The following is a 19,513-nucleotide window of genomic DNA, read 5'->3' as shown; positions in this document are numbered from 1 at the left end:
TAATGAGTTATATGCTAAGAAATGCACTTTGAAATATTAAAGAATGCACACACAAAAATGAGAACAATCCACAGGTGTTTTTGTTCATAAAAGGCCTGTTGTACATGCATCTATTGGTGGCTAGGAGAGGGAGGACTTGGGGAGGAGAGAGGATCTAAGGACTTTTTGGGAATATGTTACTTCCCTTCCTCAAAAAAACACAAAACGTTAACACCCCTAAGGCAAATAAACACACAACCCACACACCGACAAAAACACTTTGCAAACCTGTGGCTTTGTCCACCATTCATTTATTAGCATGTGTTTTATTTGTGTTAGAAATTAACCATTAAAACAACCCTCTTTTCCTTTATGTTCTTGATTACCATGCAGCATCTCACTTGAGTTAAAGGCTGGAATCAGCTGAACGGTGATTTAAATTATAGTGATTTACAGACCAAGTGGGTGCAACTTCATCAAATTCAGTAGGGTTGCACCTGTTTACTGTGGCTGAATTTGGCCTCCTGGCCAACATTTATGCCACAATAATTTGATAGTTTATCTTTTATCCATTAAATAAATCATTTAGTTTTATCAACAGATACATTGCTTTCACATTTGCTATCTCTGCTATCAGATTGATGAGATTCAGATTTCATACATAAAAACTTGAGAATCTGCTGATTCTTCTGGAGTTATTTTTAAATTAATCTGCATCTACACCAATAATGTCAAAATACTTTCACTGGCATTTATTTTCTTCTTCTCAGCTTTTTTCTTTTGACTCCTTTCCATATACCCTTTAATCTCATTGCTGCTTGTGCTAAATCACTCTTCAGTATATACCCTAATTGAAATGCTCCCTTGGTGGCTCTTACCATGACCTGGCTTCTGGCCTAGCCAGGGGACACGGCCTCGGGGGGTGGGGGGAAAAGGAGGAACCTGGGGGTAGAGGCACAGTTCCGGTGCTGGTGGTCCCCAAATTGGCCAGGATCCCTGGGCATGGGCCCCGTAGGTCCATGCATTAATTCACCAGCGCGTATAACCTAAATAAGATTAGCATTAGGCTCATAGTCATGAAGATGCTTGTTAACAAACATTTCCAGAAGTTTTCCCCAATCACAGACAGCATCCCCTGACAGCAAAATCATGTTACCTGAAATGGTTTTCAATAAATGATCTTGAAAACCATTTCAGGATTGGGGAAATTTTGTAAAGAGGACAAGTCCCCTAGTGCTAGCCATCAGGGATATTCTGAAGAGACATTCCCTCTCCCACTGTGTTAATGTCTTGAAACTCACTTTAATCAGGTATCACTCTCTGTAGCTGAATCAGCAGTTTAGAAATAGTAATTACCTTAGGTAGAGTGCAAAAGGCAGTACAAAAGGTTATGAGGACAGTCTCTGAAAGTGGTCAGTATTGTACAAGATGATTCAGCAGAACCTGTAAAACTCCCATAATGGATAATTACACAGTAACATGCCGCTAGGGGATGCTTCATCCTAAACCCAGGCAGTTAGTGGTTGGCTGGCTCGTGCCCTGAAACATGAGGGTTGATACCCTTTATACGTATTTACTTAGTCAGTAGTGGAACTACAGATATTACTCTTACATAAAAGGATTAGACAGTATCCTACTAAGTTCTTTTCTTTAATATCTATTGGCAGGGAGTCTATTGATAAATTATACTTTTTGCAGTAAAGTATTTCCTTTTATGAGTTTTACATTTAGTGTCTCCCCATTCCCTTATCATGAAAGGATAAAAAGGAGCATCTGATTTGGAGCAGGATCCAAACACACACTAAGAGAGTCTTCCAATTGACTTCCATGTTAGCTGGATCAGTGTAGAAGTTCTTACACATTCATTGTATAAACTCTTACTTATCTCCTTTCTACTCTAGTCTTTCATGCTTCTAATCAGTTTCACTGCCATTATTTTGATATTGTCTATTTCTGATATATCTTTTTTGACATAAGATGAATACTGAACATAATATATAAGATGGATATGGCATGATAATATTTTCTGTATTGTTCTGTATCCTTTTCTTAAAGTAACAACATTTTGTCATGGCTACTCAACTCCAATTATAAGGATCTTAGGCTCCAACAGGCTAGTTTTATATAGATATCAAAATATTAATTGTTATGACACAGGAAGTAGGTGTTTAGTTTCTTCCATCACAAAAGTCCTCTGTGTCTACACTGGAAGCTCTCAATTTTTACTACTTTACAAACCTTCTTGCTGCCTCCTTCAAGGTCTCTCAGGCTGAGAAAGACTGGACGGGGAATGAAGTTTGTCAGTGCAATTCCATAAATCACCCTAAAAGAGTGCTGCTGAATGATGCTCAGCACTCCTTTTTAATGTTAGCTACTGAAGTCAGTGGCTACAACCCTATCACAAGATAGGAGTAATGTACCTTTCATACCCCTGACATTGTCATATGACTGGACCCAGGAAACACAGACCACAGTCTATTACCAGAACTCCTGAGAATAACACCTTTGTTACATCCCTAGTTGTTGCTGAATATTAACATCATAAGAGAGTGTTATGTAACAAATATAATGTTCTTATGAGTCCTGGATGTGCCTTGTGCCCTTTTATTGAACCTAACTGGCTAGCGGTTTCATTTCTGTAATTTATGGAAAACCTAGAGAAATCCTCAGACAGCCTAATATGCACAGAAGCTCAAAGCAGCAAAGAGGAGGGGTGTTTTTCTTATTGTCTGCTTATCAGACATATTTTGCTGTTCATACCAAGCATTTACCTATAGGAAGAATAGACAATAGAATTCCTCTGGCATTGTTTCTAATAAGGGTGAGGTGTTCCTCAAAAAGGCTATATTCTTTCTGTTAAAGCACCAAATGTCCATTTATAAACCTGTGCCAACAGAATGCATCTGGAAAAAGGCTGAATTCCATTCAGCCTTGATAATCACCATTTAAAAATACAGGCATTCATGTTTTTATTGCTTTCCTTAATGAAACATTTATTTAATAAACCCAAACTAATTAGCAGTGCTTAGTGAAGCTTAGCAAATGGTAACAACATCTGGGGCTAATTCACTAGCCACAGGGATCTTGGACTTAGGCATTAACATTGCTATATTTCCCTTACAACCCCTCCCCCGCATCAAAACCTTCATAATTCAAAATTAAGGTTGATAACTTTGGGCATTAAATGGTTAAGGTTCCACATTGATTTAACTCTTTCCCTTAACATGTACACTGTAATTAGGGATGGCTAAATTGTCTGGACTCCAGTAAGGAACATCACATATTGATCCAGACTTTTTAACTAACAGACAGACAAACAAACAAATCAAAACCCTCTAGCTCTGAAGCCGTGGGCCCAATGTCAAGTAGACATAAATGTGACTTAAAACCACTTTTGCTCTCTCTATGCTGAACCAGGAGAAAGAGAGCCAGTCCCAAGGGTTTGGCCCTGCATTTCTAGAATCTTTGTAGAGAAAGTGTAATATCGGGTTTTAGCATGATACGGTAGGAAGTGTGTTTCATGGAAGTCCAGTTATCTCCTTTTCAAACAAAGTTAATTGTTTACAAATATACAATATGCTATAATCTTTGTAGGAAGTGTCAGCCTCTATAATGTTTAAAGAAAGCAAAGAAAAACTTGGAGACATGCCAGAAGGCGAAAGTTAAGGAGCTGTTCACAAGCAGAAGATGAATACCCACTTGAGGGCAGCCAACTGTTATTTCAACAAATTTCAACACTCTGCTCAATCTAAAATGTTCTTTTTCGTTTCAGATGCATCATTCTGAGCAGTGCACCCACAATGCAATGTTGAGTTGGAGAGTTAAAAACATATTTTGGGGACAGACAAAAGTTTCAGTTGGCCAAAAAATGTCAGTGAGGGAAACGATGCATGAAGGTATACAAGGCAGCTGTCTGGTATAGCATTATGGTTTTCTCCCACCTAAAGTATAGTATATTTTCCAGTGCATTAAGTCCTATTGTAACTGTTTTGGTTACTTAGCTCTCGGTGATTCTGGTATAATGAAGGGAGTCTGTATTTTGGCACCATGTTAAGGTGATTCTACTGGAATTTATTTTCTTTATGAATTGTACAGTGAAGACAGCCAAAAGTCACTTTTCCTGCTTAATCCAGCAAGGAAACTGTACAACCTGAAGACTGCTGGCGCAGTGTCTGACCATAATTGGAGCTAATTAGTTTTTGGCAATTACAGCATTCAGAGAATTTGGGCTTTGCAAAAAATTGACTATCCAGTCCTATTCTTTGCTAATTTAGTCCATATCTGAAAATATTTCACCACAAGTGAACAAAGAGCAGTCTATTAATTATGCACTGTTCTTTGGAATTTGTGCATCACTGATGAGATGAATACACATATATGTTATGCCATATACATGTATTCAGCAGTGAATACACTTGTTCAAAATCTTATGTATGTATTCAACCAAACAATGGAGAGCAGTTTAGAACAGCTGCAAATTCACAGGGCCTTAGTGCTCCAAACCCTGCAGCTATGTGATATCACAAATCTCAGTTTTTATACATTTTTTGCTGCTCTCATGGTTGTCATGGTTCTGTTGTGGGTGGTATCAGAAGGGGCTCCCACCCACACCAAGTCCTCTGCTCTGGTGGAAGAAGGCTTAGTCCTTCCTCTTCCAGGATGGATTCCAGCCTACACTGAAACAGGCAGTACTAGTCCAGGAGTAGGAGGCCTTGGTCCACCCAAAAAAGTAGCAATGGTGACCCGAAGCCCAGCAGATAAATCATGTTCATGATCCCTGCCATTACACCGTCCCCCCCCCCCCACCGAAAAAAAAATTGTTAATTGTATTAAAGTAATGAGAGCTTGTAGTTAACAATACTCAATCATTACATAACACAGAAACTGGAGTCTGCTGTTAACTGCAGTCTGCACTACAGAGCTCTGACCTTCTAAATTCTTTTGGCCTCTATCTCCACACCTCACATCCTTATACAACAAAGCGGCTCCACACACCAACCTGGGGCAGGGACAAGGTGGAGCCCTATGCTAGGGTATGCCTCCGGTCCCTGATTGCAACTTTGCGAATTCTAAAGGGCTTCAGTACAGTCACATTAAATCAAAGCCTGGTATGTGCAAAATACCCACACAGTTTCCCCTCAATATCAGCCACAGAAGTGTAGAACAATTGACAAGAACTAGGATACTGTTACCGTTTAAAACAAACTCCTTGTAAAAAAACCCCACATAAATCTATTTTTCCAAATGATAAATAGGACTGTATGCAAAATACAGGCCCAGTCCTGTTATTCAAGCCTTGCTCAGATTTACAAGCTTTTGCTCTGACACAAAGTGATCAGGGAAGGAAACCTCAGCACCAATACAATAGTTCATGCCCATGTCATCCACATAGCTGATTTGCAGTTGTGTATTGTTGGGTATACAGTTGAAAGTAATGGACTCAGCCTGATAATCCCTCCTACATTGGTTTTGTCCCCTGTGGGTTTCCATCATAGATACTCGGTACACATACTCCCAATATGGTCACTTCTACCATCTCTGAAATACAGCAGAGCAGAGTTATGCAGAGGTCTCCTCTGGATTTGCAGTTCTCTTGTGCTGGTTCTCCACTGCTTGGCACATCAACACAAATCCATCACAGTGGAATTTCAGTATACCAGACCCTACCTAATGCTTCTGTGTAAGGCCAAGATCATTCCCTCCCACATCAAAGCCCCTCCTCTGCAAGATTACCTAAGGAAGATTCCCCCCTGTCCCCCTCAGCACCCTTGCCATGTTATTCCATCAGGGGATTGGAGTCTGGCATCCACAGAAAAGACCACAGGGCTGCCCCCAAGCCTAGTGGATACTTTGGGATGGCCAGGGCAATCCATGCAGAGACTCTGTGCTGCCACACTGTGTCTGGGCCCTGGCAGGCCTTCTCCATCCCTGACTCCTTGGTAGCTCCAAAGTTCCATCTAAGCTGTGCTACCAGGGGACACACCTGGTTGCCACAGCCCCTAGGACTCCCTGAGACAGGAGCAGGGCTATGCAGAAAAGATAATGCAGCCTGGCACTTTTTCTTTTGTATTCCAGACCATTTGTTTATATTTGCCCAGCCGCCTGCAGCTCCCAGGGGCTGCGGTTTGCGATTTCTGGCCAATGGAGTGGATATCTTGAAAATCTAGCTCCAGTGAAAATCTTTGCCCTACTTTGGTGTCCAGCCTATTTGTATGCCACAAATGGTAAGTACTAGAAATTTTTCCTTTTTCTGTCTTCACTGTCAATGTTGTCATATAATTGATCTAAACTTGTGAGAGCTGGCCAAATGTTGCTTGCAATTACATAAATATAAATCCATAGTAATTCCAGTTAAATCAATAGTTACTCTGATTTAGGTAGCTGTAACTGAGTAGAATTTGGCCTGCTGTTTGTAAAAGTCACAACACAGAGTGAACATATCCTTATTGGTTTCCTTTGTTGTATCTGGTGTTCCTGTCTGGTAAAACTATTAACCTTCTGTACCACCTTCTTGTCATACATTCCTGTGATAAACTCTTTGCAGTTATGCTTAACTTCTTATGATGATCAAAGGTAATCTAATCAGTTGATTAAAAGGTAGACTTCTTCAAGGGAGCCAGATGGAAGACTGAAGCCAAAAAAAGTCATTTTATCAGCTTTTTCCTCTGAAGATTGTCTCCAAAAGTCCCTTATTTATAGCTGTATAAACCTAAAAGTGTAATGTTCCACTGACAGAAAGAACCAGCTAGTTTACTAGTGGAAAAAACCATATTAAAAACAATAATAAACACCAATAATCCCAATGATTTCCTATCACCTATCCAGATTTTTAAAATACCATTACTTAATATTCAGTAGAACTGTCACCATTAAAGAATCAGGATTTGTCTACGATTACTACCAAATTATTAGATTCCACAGTCTTCTCTATGCTCAGAACAGAAGATACCCAAGGTACTTTTAAGAGAGAGCTGAATTTTCAATCATGTTCACGGTGTGATACTGATGTTAATACATGCTTGACAAATGGCTAATTACTAGAATATTTATTTTGTTTCAAAATATGCCATGAACAGATTGGTACAGCAAAGTGTCATGTACAAGTCCACGACCACTCTCCTTTTTAAAAAGGAAATATTTTATCTTCATAGTGACAATAATTCTTGTTAAATACTATCTCAACCTATAATACTAAATACTATGAAGGGTGACCTCTTCCTCTATATACCCCGATCAAAGCAAATATTCTTGTTAGGTAGCCAATCCTCACTTTTGCTTTCAGAGCCAAAAAGGTTAATAAATATATGAACATTTGAATAGTTCTGCTTAAGGGTGGGAGGCAGGGCCAGATCCTCAGCTGATGTAAATCGGTGTAGCTCCACTGAAGTCAATAGAGCTATACCAATTTGCATCTGCTGAGGATCTGGCTCATGTCGATAATATTTGTATATTGCTTACGAAGGTACAAACTACAGCAGAGCTTAGGTATAAATCCACAAATTGAGAAAGTGATTGTGCCATGGTATCAAACCCTCATCACTTTTTGGAAGCCATGGTGACAAGTGACAAAAATAATTGGGACAGAGGACTCAGAGTCAGCAGAAACGAGGGCTATTCTCAGCTCTGCCAAGGATTTCCTTTGTGAGCTACCTGACCTCTGTACACTTGGTGTCCTGGCCTGTAAATTAAAGAGTGCAAATAGTATCAAACTCTCCAAGGTGCTTAATACAAGGTGTTTGCAAAATGCTTTGAGAGCCATAGAAGAAAGCTGCTATACAAGAGAAAATATATGTTATAACTCATATTAGAGATATAATAAGTAATAATTTTAAACACACAAACATTTTTAGAGACGCCAGCAAGACAGCAATAAAACAGGATTTTTGGCAGTGATGAAATGCACTTTGGCAAATTGGCACTGTAGCAGGAAACATCATGGCTGACTACGGAGAAGAGAGATCTTGGTCTCCTCAGCAAGAACAGTACGCAGTAACGGGAAAGTCGTTCGTAAGAATTTCTTGTTGTTTGCACCATCATTATAACAACATAAAAAGCAGTCTGTACATATGGAGTGTGCTGGTGAATGCATGTTTCATGGCAGGCATCCACCTTACAAGGATAGAATGTGCCTAAACATACAGAAATAGTGACATTAAGAACTTCTAGTCATTTGCCAGACTGATGGCCATTATACAGGTTTTAATGGCTTTAGATTTTGAAAGGCTGTTTACAGCTGGAGTTCGTCCTTTATCGCCATCCTCCCCTATTGTGCAAAAAGAGAAACAAATTACACTGAGACCAGGTATTCCTGCTGGGCCTCCTTATTTATCATTCAAAAAATCCATCCTGTTTTTAGGAATGCCTCTGCCTATATTCTATACTTTCCAAACAGTTTTGCAAAATGGTCATAAAAATGTCCCCACCTTTTGCCAGGACAATAGATGATAATATGCAAAAGTGAAAATGCTATTTTACTTGCCTGTCAAAAATAATTGCTCACCCGCAGTGAGTGAGCAGATAAAATTTTGCCAGGCTGCTCCCAGAGCTACTGCTAGCTAGAGATCTCTAACTCACACCAACCTAGTTGCTGTTTGCACATGGATAGCTGTAGAATTGTAAAAAGCAATGCAAAGGCTTAAAGTCAGGAGGATGAAGGCTTGAACTCCTGAAATATAATGACTAGAGGCAGTAGAGGCTTGAACTTCTGGATTATAAAGAGTAAAGGCAAGGTATGTAGTCTCCGAGTTATCTATCCAGGTAAGAGGTCTCCAGGCAGAGAACCTCTGAATATTCGCTGTGATATTCACCCAGTGCAGGTGGAAATCATGAATATGTTTGCAATTTGTATTTACAGGCATTTCCATATATGACAAATTTGGACATTTGTCAACTTGTACTAAAATGACACCTTTTTGGAGTAAAATCAAGAAGCTGAAAACAGCCTAATTATTAATGTTTGAAAATCAGCAACTGTCCCATGAGCTTTAATGTCAGTGGAACTACTCACAGGCTTAAAAAGTTAAGCACGTGCCTCAGAGCTTTGCTGTGTTTGGACCTTAGTACTGTAACTTTTTCATGTCTTTATTGTTTTTTTTTTAATTCTTATGTCTGTAGAAATATTATATGTCAAAGTTATATGGCTTGTTGTAATACTGCACATGTTTTATTTAACAGGACTATAACCTGGATGAGAAGAAACTATTATGGTCTATTGAATAACATGCAATATTATTTATACTCACATACATATTATTCACACACATAGACACTGACCTGAAACCTTCAGGAAGACTGCTGGTTCATGTGGAATCCCACTGATTTCAGTGTGGTTCCATATGTGTAGCAGTCTATCTGCATGCCATAGGTGCTGGAACTAGGGGTTCTGTGGGCGCTGACGCACCCCCAGGCTTGAAGCGGTTTCCATTGTATACATGGTTTATAGTTTTGTTCGATGGCTCTCAGCACCCTCACTATATATATGTGCCTAAACTATACAAATTGTTCTAGAACCCCTGCTGCACGCTCCACATTACAAGATCAGAGCTATGTACGCTATATACACACTGTCATAAATATAAAGGGAAGGGTAAACCCCTTTGAAATCCCTCCTGGCCAGGGGAAAGCTCCTCTCACCTGTAAAGGGTTAAGAAGCTAAAGGTAACCTCGCTGGCACCTGACCAAAATGACCAATGAGGAGACAAGATACTTTCAAAAGCTGGGAGGAGGGAGAGAAACAAAGGGGCTGTGTGCCTGTCTATATGCTGGTTTCTGCCAGGGATAGACCAGGAATGGAGTCTTAGAACTTTTAGTAAGTAATCTAGCTAGGTATGTGTTAGATTATGATTTCTTTAAATGGCTGAGAAAAGAATTGTGCTGAATAGAATAACTATTTCTGTCTGTGTATCTTTTTTGTAACTTAAGGTTTTGCCTAGAGGGGTTCTCTATGTTTTTGAATCTAATTACCCTGTAAGATATCTACCATCCTGATTTTACAGGGGGGATTTCTTTATTTCTATTTACTTCTATTTTTATTAAAAGTCTTCTTGTAAGAAAACTGAATGCTTTTTCATTGTTCTCAGATCCAAGGGTTTGGGTCTGTGGTCACCTATGCAAATTGGTGAGGCTTTTTATCCAACATTTCCCAGGAAAGGGGGGGTGCAAGTGTAGGGAGGATTGTTCATTGTTCTTAAGATCCAAGGGTCTGGGTCTGTAGTCACCTAGGCAAATTGGTGAGGCTTTTTACCAAACCTGGTCCAGGAAGTGGGGTGCAAGGTTTTGGGAAGTATTTTGGGGGGAAAGACGCGTCCAAACAGCTCTTCCCCAGTAACCAGTATTAGTTTGGTGGTGGTAGCGGCCAATCCAAGGACAACGGGTGGAATATTTTGTACCTTGGGGAAGTTTTGACCTAAGCTGGTAAAGATTAAGCTTAGGAGGTTTTTCATGCAGGTCCCCACATCTGTACCCTAGAGTTCAGAGTGGGGGAGGAACCTTGACACACACACATGCAAAACTATTTATTTACAGAGGATACATGATAGTGTGGTTCAGTATAAAGAAGAGCTGGCCAAACTTTTTCAAAACTATTGAGCAGCAAAGCCTCAAGTGAGTTTTGAGATCCTTACAAGTAGTGCTATTATAGGCCCTGATTCAGAGAAGTGTTCAAGTGCACACTTAAAACCAATGGGTCTTAATTACATGTCTGAAGTTAAAACTTTAACATATGCCCTCTTGACTAGAATTTGATTTAAGCTCATGTTTAAATGTTTTCCTGAAGGGGGGCCAGAGGCCTCAGTTCTGCAAATACTTAATGCACACGTTTCATTTTAATGACAGTGAAATTACTAAGTTTGTAAAGTTAAACAGATACAAGAGTCTTTTGCAGGATCTGTGCCTCATCCTGCACCACTGCATTGTGTATAAAGTAGATGCCAGACATTTTACAGAACACAAAACTATCTTAGGAATGTTTTAGAGATTTAATATTTAATGGGTAGTTTTTTTATTTCTTAGCCTAATGTCAGAAACCTTTACCAACTGTACAGGACTCAGAGAGGAATATTATAACTAAGACATTTTCAAAGCCTCTAGAAATTACTTTCAATAGATTGTGTACAAAGAATAAGATTTTGAAGTTCAAATATTTTGGGACCATAGAGAACGTAGGCCCTAATTCAGCAAAAGCACTTAAGCACATGCACTAACTTTAAGCACATGTTTAAATACTTTGGAGAACAGGGATACACTTAAGCAGGTGCTTAAATGTTTTGCAGAATAAGGGCCTAAAAAACAGGGTCTGTGCATCCCAGTAGACACCTTGGAATCTCTCCTTTCCAATGGTATAGAGCTCCCATTTCTAGCTCTGACTGGTGAGATATTGGATCTTAAACCAGTCACTGATGCAGGATGAGAACTGTCCATTTGATACTTCAGACCAAATTTGGGAGGAAATAGTTCTCTGTTGTAGTGTTTTTCTGTTGTTGTTTTCGTACCAAACAAATAAATTGGGCAAGTGAAGCTTCCCAGGGCTTTGGAATATTAGAAGTCCCAGGAGAGATGCATTAGTGGGCAGACAGCAGGTGAAACACTCAAAGATGCATGATAAATGCAATCTTCACACAGCTGTGAAATTTATCACATGTGGCATGGCATGTACTTACCTGAATTGAAGGTACAATTCTGAGATGGGTGGGGGGAGGTGTGAGTTGAATAAATGACATATGTTTACACGGAAAAACTACATTGCCATTCTGGTCTGCTGGATACAGAATATGCTTTAAAAAAGCTCAGTTACATGCTTAGCTAGTAAACTAATATCTCCAGTGGGAGTCCTTTTGGTTTAGTAAGAATGAATAAATATGTATTTACCCAGATGGAGCATTTTCATTATCTTGGGTGAAAGATACAGGGATACTTGCTACCCAACTATGAAAGATTTTGAAAGAAAAAAGCAAAGGAAGGTTCCCCCTAAACCAACTGTTATTAATAATAATACTAAAAAATCCCACAGAGCAGTGAAATGATAACACAACACTCCAGCCTCCTACACCTTATTCAATATAGATTTCAGACTATTAACACCCACAGACTAAGCAGAGAGTTCTCCCAGAGTCTTAAAATTTCACCTGTCCTGCAGAGATGCTCCTTTCTGCAGGGTGAATTCCAATGAACATTGAGAAGCTCCATGTCTGCAGATGAAATGGAATTTTAAGGTTCTGGAGCTTGTACATTCATCAAGAAATATCTCAGTTGAATAAGGTCTGGCTTTCTCATCTACTTGTATAAACTACATAAAAAAACCTATTAGAAGAAAATTAAGGAACATCAAATACTCAAAGGTGAATACAGTGTCTGGAATGCCATATCTCGCAAAATGGGTCTACAGTTTGCCAATCACTATCTTACTTCTTGTATCAGGCAAGGCATCAACCTCCCAGAAGTTTCAGTAGTAGTCCACTCTAATCAAGTACTGCTTTTTTTTAATATAAATAAGTCCACAACCACTTTTTCCATGTTTGAGTGTGCAGCTCATGTGCTAACAGAGTCTTTTTCTGCAGGTGGTTATTACATGACTATCAGCTGTCACACCTTCCTATCAAGGAAAGGAATTGTGTATTCATTCCTGGCCATTAAACACATTCTTGAGCCCATGTAAGACACCGGTCAATGCCCAAGTCTGAGGTATGTATTTTTTGCATAACATCCGTATGTAATGAGGCAGGGACAACAGCTCACTGTCCTCAAAATATGATTCCATCCTGAACAATCAGCTCATCTTTAATTTGCAAATATCGTTCTGCCCCTACCAGTACTTGGCTTTTGTCTTCTGGCCACCTTACCAGTATCACTCTCTCGACTGCCTGTAGGTGGATGTCTTTTTCTCTAGCCTCTTTGATTGCCATCGGACTGGGAGATAGGACATTAAATCCAGTAATATATTGCATTGATCATCTTCCCCAAAATCACCGATGCCGGGTATATATATGCCCTGCTCAGGGTGTCAGCAAACACTAGTAATCATCCTGAACAATGTCTGATCTCTACCTAGTACTCTGGAGATGCATCAACACATGCTGCAAATCTCTTTGGAGCACTAAGATGGGGCTTTGCCATGATTGTCTCTGAGGCTTTGTGGTCTGATTGCACTATTACTAGGAGGCCATAGGTATATTGATGAATCACTCTGTGACACCCCAAAGCAACATCCTGGCACCCCCATATTCACCACTGTCATATAATTATGATATGTTTTGTACAAAGTATGCCTTATGAGGCATCATTCTAAAAGTCTTGATCTGTTAAACATTAATATCCTGTTGGATTGTATGTGCTATAATTATATGTGAAGTTATGAAGTTTTGCTATGTGTGTGTTACTGAAATATGTTGTGAAGTTGGAAACACCAAAAACTAGCCTTTCAGGTATAACAATGAAGAAGTTATACAGAAGCAGCAGAAGAAGAAGAAGAACAGTGCTAATGGCCCCCATTAAATGGAACCCACTTGACGAGGGACTATCTCAGGAATTGTTTATAATGGAGGCTTCCCAAAGGGAGCACAGTAGGCAATGCAGGATGCTTAACCGGGTGGGCAGACCCCCACATCACGAGCAAAGATCTTTCCAGCAAGCTGGAAGAAGCTATAAAAGAGAGGAAGTGACATCATCACTTGGTCTCACTCCCCCTAGAACACAGCACCTGAAAACGCCCAAGGAACAAAGACTGAACTGGGGAAGGGGGTCCCAAGTAGGAAAGAAGGTAGCTCTGCCTGTGTATGGAAGATAGGTGGACTGCTTGTACTATCTAATAGGGTGAGACACTGCTTGATTCAAATCCTGTCCAGTTTAGAGAATGTAGATTGCATTTTTGTTTTATTTCTTATAATAATCTACTTTGATCTGTACACTTTTACTTATAATCTAAAATCTATCTTTCTGTAGTTAATAAATCTGATTTAAATTTTTTACCTAAAACCATGTGTTTTGCTAGAAGTGCTTGAGGAATATGCTCATGAACAAAAACTGGTGCATTGTCCTCTCCACATTGAGGGAGGAGTGGACTGGGTAATAAACTTATACTGGTCAGGCTTTTGACCAGGGCAAGATGGTATAGCCCTGGGGACCTAGGCTGTGGAGCTGTGGGGGAAGCTGGCTGGAGTTTCTCTATTGTTAGTTCATGAATGGCTGAGGAGAAGCATTCATGTAACTGCAGCTGGGTGGTATCCCTGCCTGTGTAGATGTTTGTGTGAGGGCATGGCAGGAAGTAGCCTATAGCTTGTCACAGCCTCACAGTGTGGTTGGTATGCCAGAGGGCTCAGCGGTACCCCAGTTCCAGGTTGTAGCCCAGGAAAGTCCATCACACACTCCACTCCAAATACCACAAACAGAAGCTCTTCTTCTATTTTGGGTAGGGCACCCCTATTTAGTATCTGACAGGCCTCTGCTGGCATAAGTGACTGGCTGCTCCTGTAAAAGAGCTTCACCTAATTCATTCTCCAATGCATCACTGGAGTGTCAGTGCCTTTCCTGGATGGCAGCACTTCAGGCCAGGGACATCCATTATGATTTGTTTTAGCATGTCAAATGCTTGCTGTTGGGGACCTGCCCAGTCCCACTTAACATCCTGCCTTATGAGCTGACACATGGGTTCTGGCTACTGCAGCCAGGTGTGGACAGAACTTGGACAGAAAATTGATCAATCCAATGACATGCTCTACTCCTTTCACATCCACTGGCAGTGGCATGTCTCTGACTCCTTCATCTTGCTAGGATCTACTTTCAGCCCCTCTGTTGAGAGTAGCTGTGTAATGCATATCACCTCACACTATTTGAATCACATTTTATGTTCTGGTCCCTGCATTGCTATAGAACAGCTAGTAATTTTCTGTCATTGTCTTGTTGAGTTTCTGTATCATTACTCCCTTCACCGATAGCGAGGATAACATCTGCAGTTATTTTCATAGAATCATAGAATCATAGAATATCAGGGTTGGAAGGGACCCCAGAAGGTCATCTAGTCCAACCCCCTGCTCGAAGCAGGACCAATTCCCAGTTAAATCATCCCAGCCAGGGCTTTGTCAAGCCTGACCTTAAAAACCTCTAAGGAAGGAGATTCTACCACCTCCCTAGGTAACGCATTCCAGTGTTTCACCACCCTCTTAGTGAAAAAGTTTTTCCTAATATCCAATCTAAACCTCCCCCACTGCAGCTTGAGACCATTACTCCTCGTTCTGTCATCTGATACCATTGAGAACAGTCTAGAGCCATCCTCTTTGGAACCCCCTTTCAGGTAGTTGAAAGCAGCTATCAAATCCCCCCTCATTCTTCTCTTCTGCAGGCTAAACAATCCCAGCTCCCTCAGCCTCTCCTCATAACTCATATGTTCCAGACCCCTAATCATTTTTGTTGCCCTTCGCTGGACTCTCTCCAATTTATCCACATCCTTCTTGAAGTGTGGGGCCCAAAACTGGACACAGTACTCCAGATGAGGCCTCACCAATGTCGAATAGAGGGGAACGATCACGTCCCTCGATCTGCTCGCTATGCCCCTACTTATACATCCCAAAATGCCATTGGCCTTCTTGGCAACAAGGGCACACTGCTGACTCATATCCAGCTTCTCGTCCACTGTCACCCCTAGGTCCTTTTCCGCAGAACTGCTGCCTAGCCATTCGGTCCCTAGTCTGTAGTTGTGCATTGGGTTCTTCCGTCCTAAGTGCAGGACCCTGCACTTATCCTTATTGAACCTCATCAGATTTCTTTTGGCCCAATCCTCCAATTTGTCTAGGTCCTTCTGTATCCTATCCCTCCCCTCCAGCGTATCTACCACTCCTCCCAGTTTAGTATCATCCGCAAATTTGCTGAGAGTGCAATCCACACCATCCTCCAGATCATTTATGAAGATATTGAACAAAACCAGCCCCAGGACCGACCCTTGGGGCACTCCACTTGATACCAGCTGCCAACTAGACATGGAGCCATTGATAACTACCCGTTGAGCCCGACAATCTAGCCAGCTTTCTACCCACCTTGTAGTGCATTCATCCAGCCCATACTTCCTTAACTTGCTGACAAGAATACTGTGGGAGACCGTGTCAAAAGCTTTGCTAAGCTTTTCACTTCAGGCAGTCCCTCCAGCAGTTGGTGAGTTTTCTCTGGAACACCTCTGGTGCTGGGCTTATGACCATTGGCATGCACAGTCATAAGTAGTGACCAAAATATATTGGTAAGATGTCAGCTTTCTAGACTCTTTCTCCATGCTTATATGCCAAAACCCATTCCTCATGTTTCAGACCATAAAGATTCTGGTTTTGGAAAATTCTGACAAGATATCATCAGTTGTGAGCAGTGGATAGTGGCATTTTTTTTCAATGCCTGGTTTAATGGCTCTGGTTTAGGCTTCTTTATCACCACCATGCTGCATACCCAGGCTGTACTGGCCTCCATAGGTGCTATGATTCAGCTGCTCTTCAGACTTTTGAGCTCCTTGCATACTGAATTATGTAGTGCTGCTGGAATTTTCCTAGAATCTTAGAAGACTGGAGTAGAAGTGAACTCAATAGGTCACCTAGTCCAGTCCCTGGCACTCAAGACAGGACTAAGTAATAACGAGACCATTCCTGACAGGTGTTTATCACAAAGAAGAACAGGTTAGACAAGCACACAGGTTCCACTGTCTATTTCCAGTCACAGCTTTCCTTCGAGACACCTGTCACCTTTGAAAACATTCCCATCTGCCTTTAAAACTTTCTTCATTGTCCATGGGACTGTCCTTTTTGCTTTTTGCACTGCAGATATGCAATTCTGATGTTGCACCCTCATCAGACCCCTGGCTTGCATGGCTCTATTCCCCAATAGGGGTCTGTGTGGTGCTTACCATCCACCACCACATACTTTATTTGGTACTGTCTGTTATTTTTCAGGTTACTCACATTTTCCTATCGGCTGCATAATGCTCTAACTGTACATTATTAGAGTGCCCCTGATCTTTGTAATGGGTGTGTAAGAGTCCAAATGATCCTGAGAAATCACAGTGCATGAGGCCCTACCATACAGCTGAAACCACAGAGAGTGTTTCTCTATTAACATTGTTGCATGCATGGAGGTTGGTATTGTCACTGATTGTTTTATTGTCCCAAAGCCTGAACCCAGAATGCTCTTGGACTCAAGGGGAGGTTTATGAAGTCATCACTGCTGTCTGATGTGCCATCCCCCTCTTGTACAAGTCTGACTAAATCTTTCTGGGGCCTTCCCTGGTTTTTACACACACTGCTAAAGTAGTTCAACTCACCACATTCCTTGCAGTGTTGATCTAGTGTGGGACATTTCTCCTTTACACATTCATACAGTCTCCCACAGTAAATGCATCTCACTATGGATATGGAATTCTGGCCATCCTGCTCTCCTTTGCTGTTGTCCCACTGCATGCACTTCTGTGGGTGTTGTGCTGACAAGAGCTTTCATCCTCTCTCTTGACACTTCTACCGAACATCCCATGTCAGAACATTTGTCTAATGTGAGGTCACCTTCCTGGAACAGCTGTTCCCCCACAAGTGATGATCCCAAGTGCTGCAGACTATCCTGTCCCGAATCAGGAAGTCTATCAAGTCCCCAAAATTGCATGTAGCAGCGACATATAGGTCCACTCCCTTCCCTTCAGATTGGTTTCAAGTGAAAAACTTATGTTGCTCCACAGTTTTGTTCTGCTTTGGGGAGCAATATGTCACTAGGGCTCCTAAGATTGCTATGAGGCATGAGGCAGTGGTGAGCTTCAAAGTAGTGCAGATCTCTCTGCCTTGTTTCCCCAAAAGGTAAAACAACAGTTTTATGTTCCTGCTATTGTCATCCTCCTGCATGGCCAGGTCTGTGTACAGCTCAAACTCCTCCTTCCACCGGGTCCATGGTTGGGCTAGGTTTGCAAAATCCAGGGTTCCAGGGGCCTTCAGACTTAGTTCCATGGCTCACGCTACTGGCTGCTGCAGCTCAGAGAACTCACAGCTCAGACCCTGCCACCATGCTTCATTAGCAAAGAGTGAAGCTGAATGCAGACTAATTTGAACAAATACAACTTTTTTAAACACAGAGCACTGCTCTGTCCACGTGGCTGAGTTGTTTCTAGCCTAACTCCACCCATTCCCATGGTGTCCCATCCATAACAGGCCCTTCCAGGGAACATGGGCCCTCTGACTCCAGTTCCACTGATCATGGTACAGATTGAACCCGGGGGGTTTTACTCAGGCCTTACTTTGTGTAAACTCCCATTGACTTCACTGGAAATTTTCCATGAGTAAGGACTGAATAAAAACTAAGTAAGGACCTCTGAATTTGGCCTGATTGGTAACAAAGATACCTGTGTCTCTCATTTCCCTGCTGTGCATCTTAACATTTACCTTCCTGTGTCCTTCAACATTTTTTTAAAGATACAAATAATAATATTTTGATAGGATATTTGGTTTCTTTTAATACTATGTGTCTGCCATATGGCAGTGAGGTTTCCATGGAGATGCCACACTCCTGAATAGAAGTATAATTAATGTAGAATAATTCATTTCCTTTGATTTGCATCTGAGGTATAAGGCTGCCTCCTCTTTTTTTTTGTAGACTTTCTTCTCTAATGAATATACACGTTTTGCGCAACAGAGCGAGGCATGTACGTCTGAAAACAGTTTCCATCCTCCACATCGTTGTGGAAAATATGGAAATACAGTCTAGATCTCCGCAAGCAAATACTGAATGTAGAAATTGTATGGAGAATGCATCCATAACACAACAGCAGCTACTTGCAGTAGGATGCATCAGAAGCAGAAGGAAAGAAGGAAGAGTGATGAATCACCACAAGGCATTTTCTTCCTTACACCACTTTCCCAAGTAGTGCCATAAAAATTCAGCACAAAACAATAGGGAAATGTTTATTTAATTGACTCCTTTGTGGTTTAATAGTTGCCCAGATTACAGCAATATCAGTTCTGACCTGGAAAACTTCCTCCATGCTACAGTAATAAATATGGTGTCTCTTGGATAAGACAACCAAAAGCAACATGTTGCTACAGACAACGTAGCACTTTTAAAAAAAAAGCAAGTTAAAGCTATATATTTAGAGTAGCGCTGTTAGACAAAGCACCATCAAAGCTTTGTTCATTGGCTCTAAACCAGGGAAAAGCTTCCTTGTTCATATTCAAGATGACTGAAAAAGCAAGGGAAAAAAAACTGGGCTTGTGCTGTCCTTTTTTCCCTCTCTCTCTCTTTATGTTGCATTAAGGTGGCCTGAAACTGTTCTCCTGTTTGTTTTTACATTAGAAATTCAGGCCTCTGTCAGAAGCTTTAAGACTCTGTGTCAGCTAGAGAACTAATGCAGCCATGACTTCACAAGAGGCAAGACAATTTAAGATGAGCTATTAAGAGAGGAAAGGATTTTTAATCACACTGTTTAAAACTTTTTGGGTTTTTTTTTTTTTGTGTGTGTGTGTGTTAACGCCTATTAACTTTGGTGCCTAACAATCTGTATGTTCAAGCAAGCTTCTGTTAAAGTTTCAATACAGTG

Source organism: Caretta caretta, chromosome 1 (assembly GCF_965140235.1).
Source record: "Caretta caretta isolate rCarCar2 chromosome 1, rCarCar1.hap1, whole genome shotgun sequence".
Classification (NCBI taxonomy): domain Eukaryota; kingdom Metazoa; phylum Chordata; order Testudines; family Cheloniidae; genus Caretta; species Caretta caretta.
Note: the sequence above shows the minus strand (reverse complement) of the source record.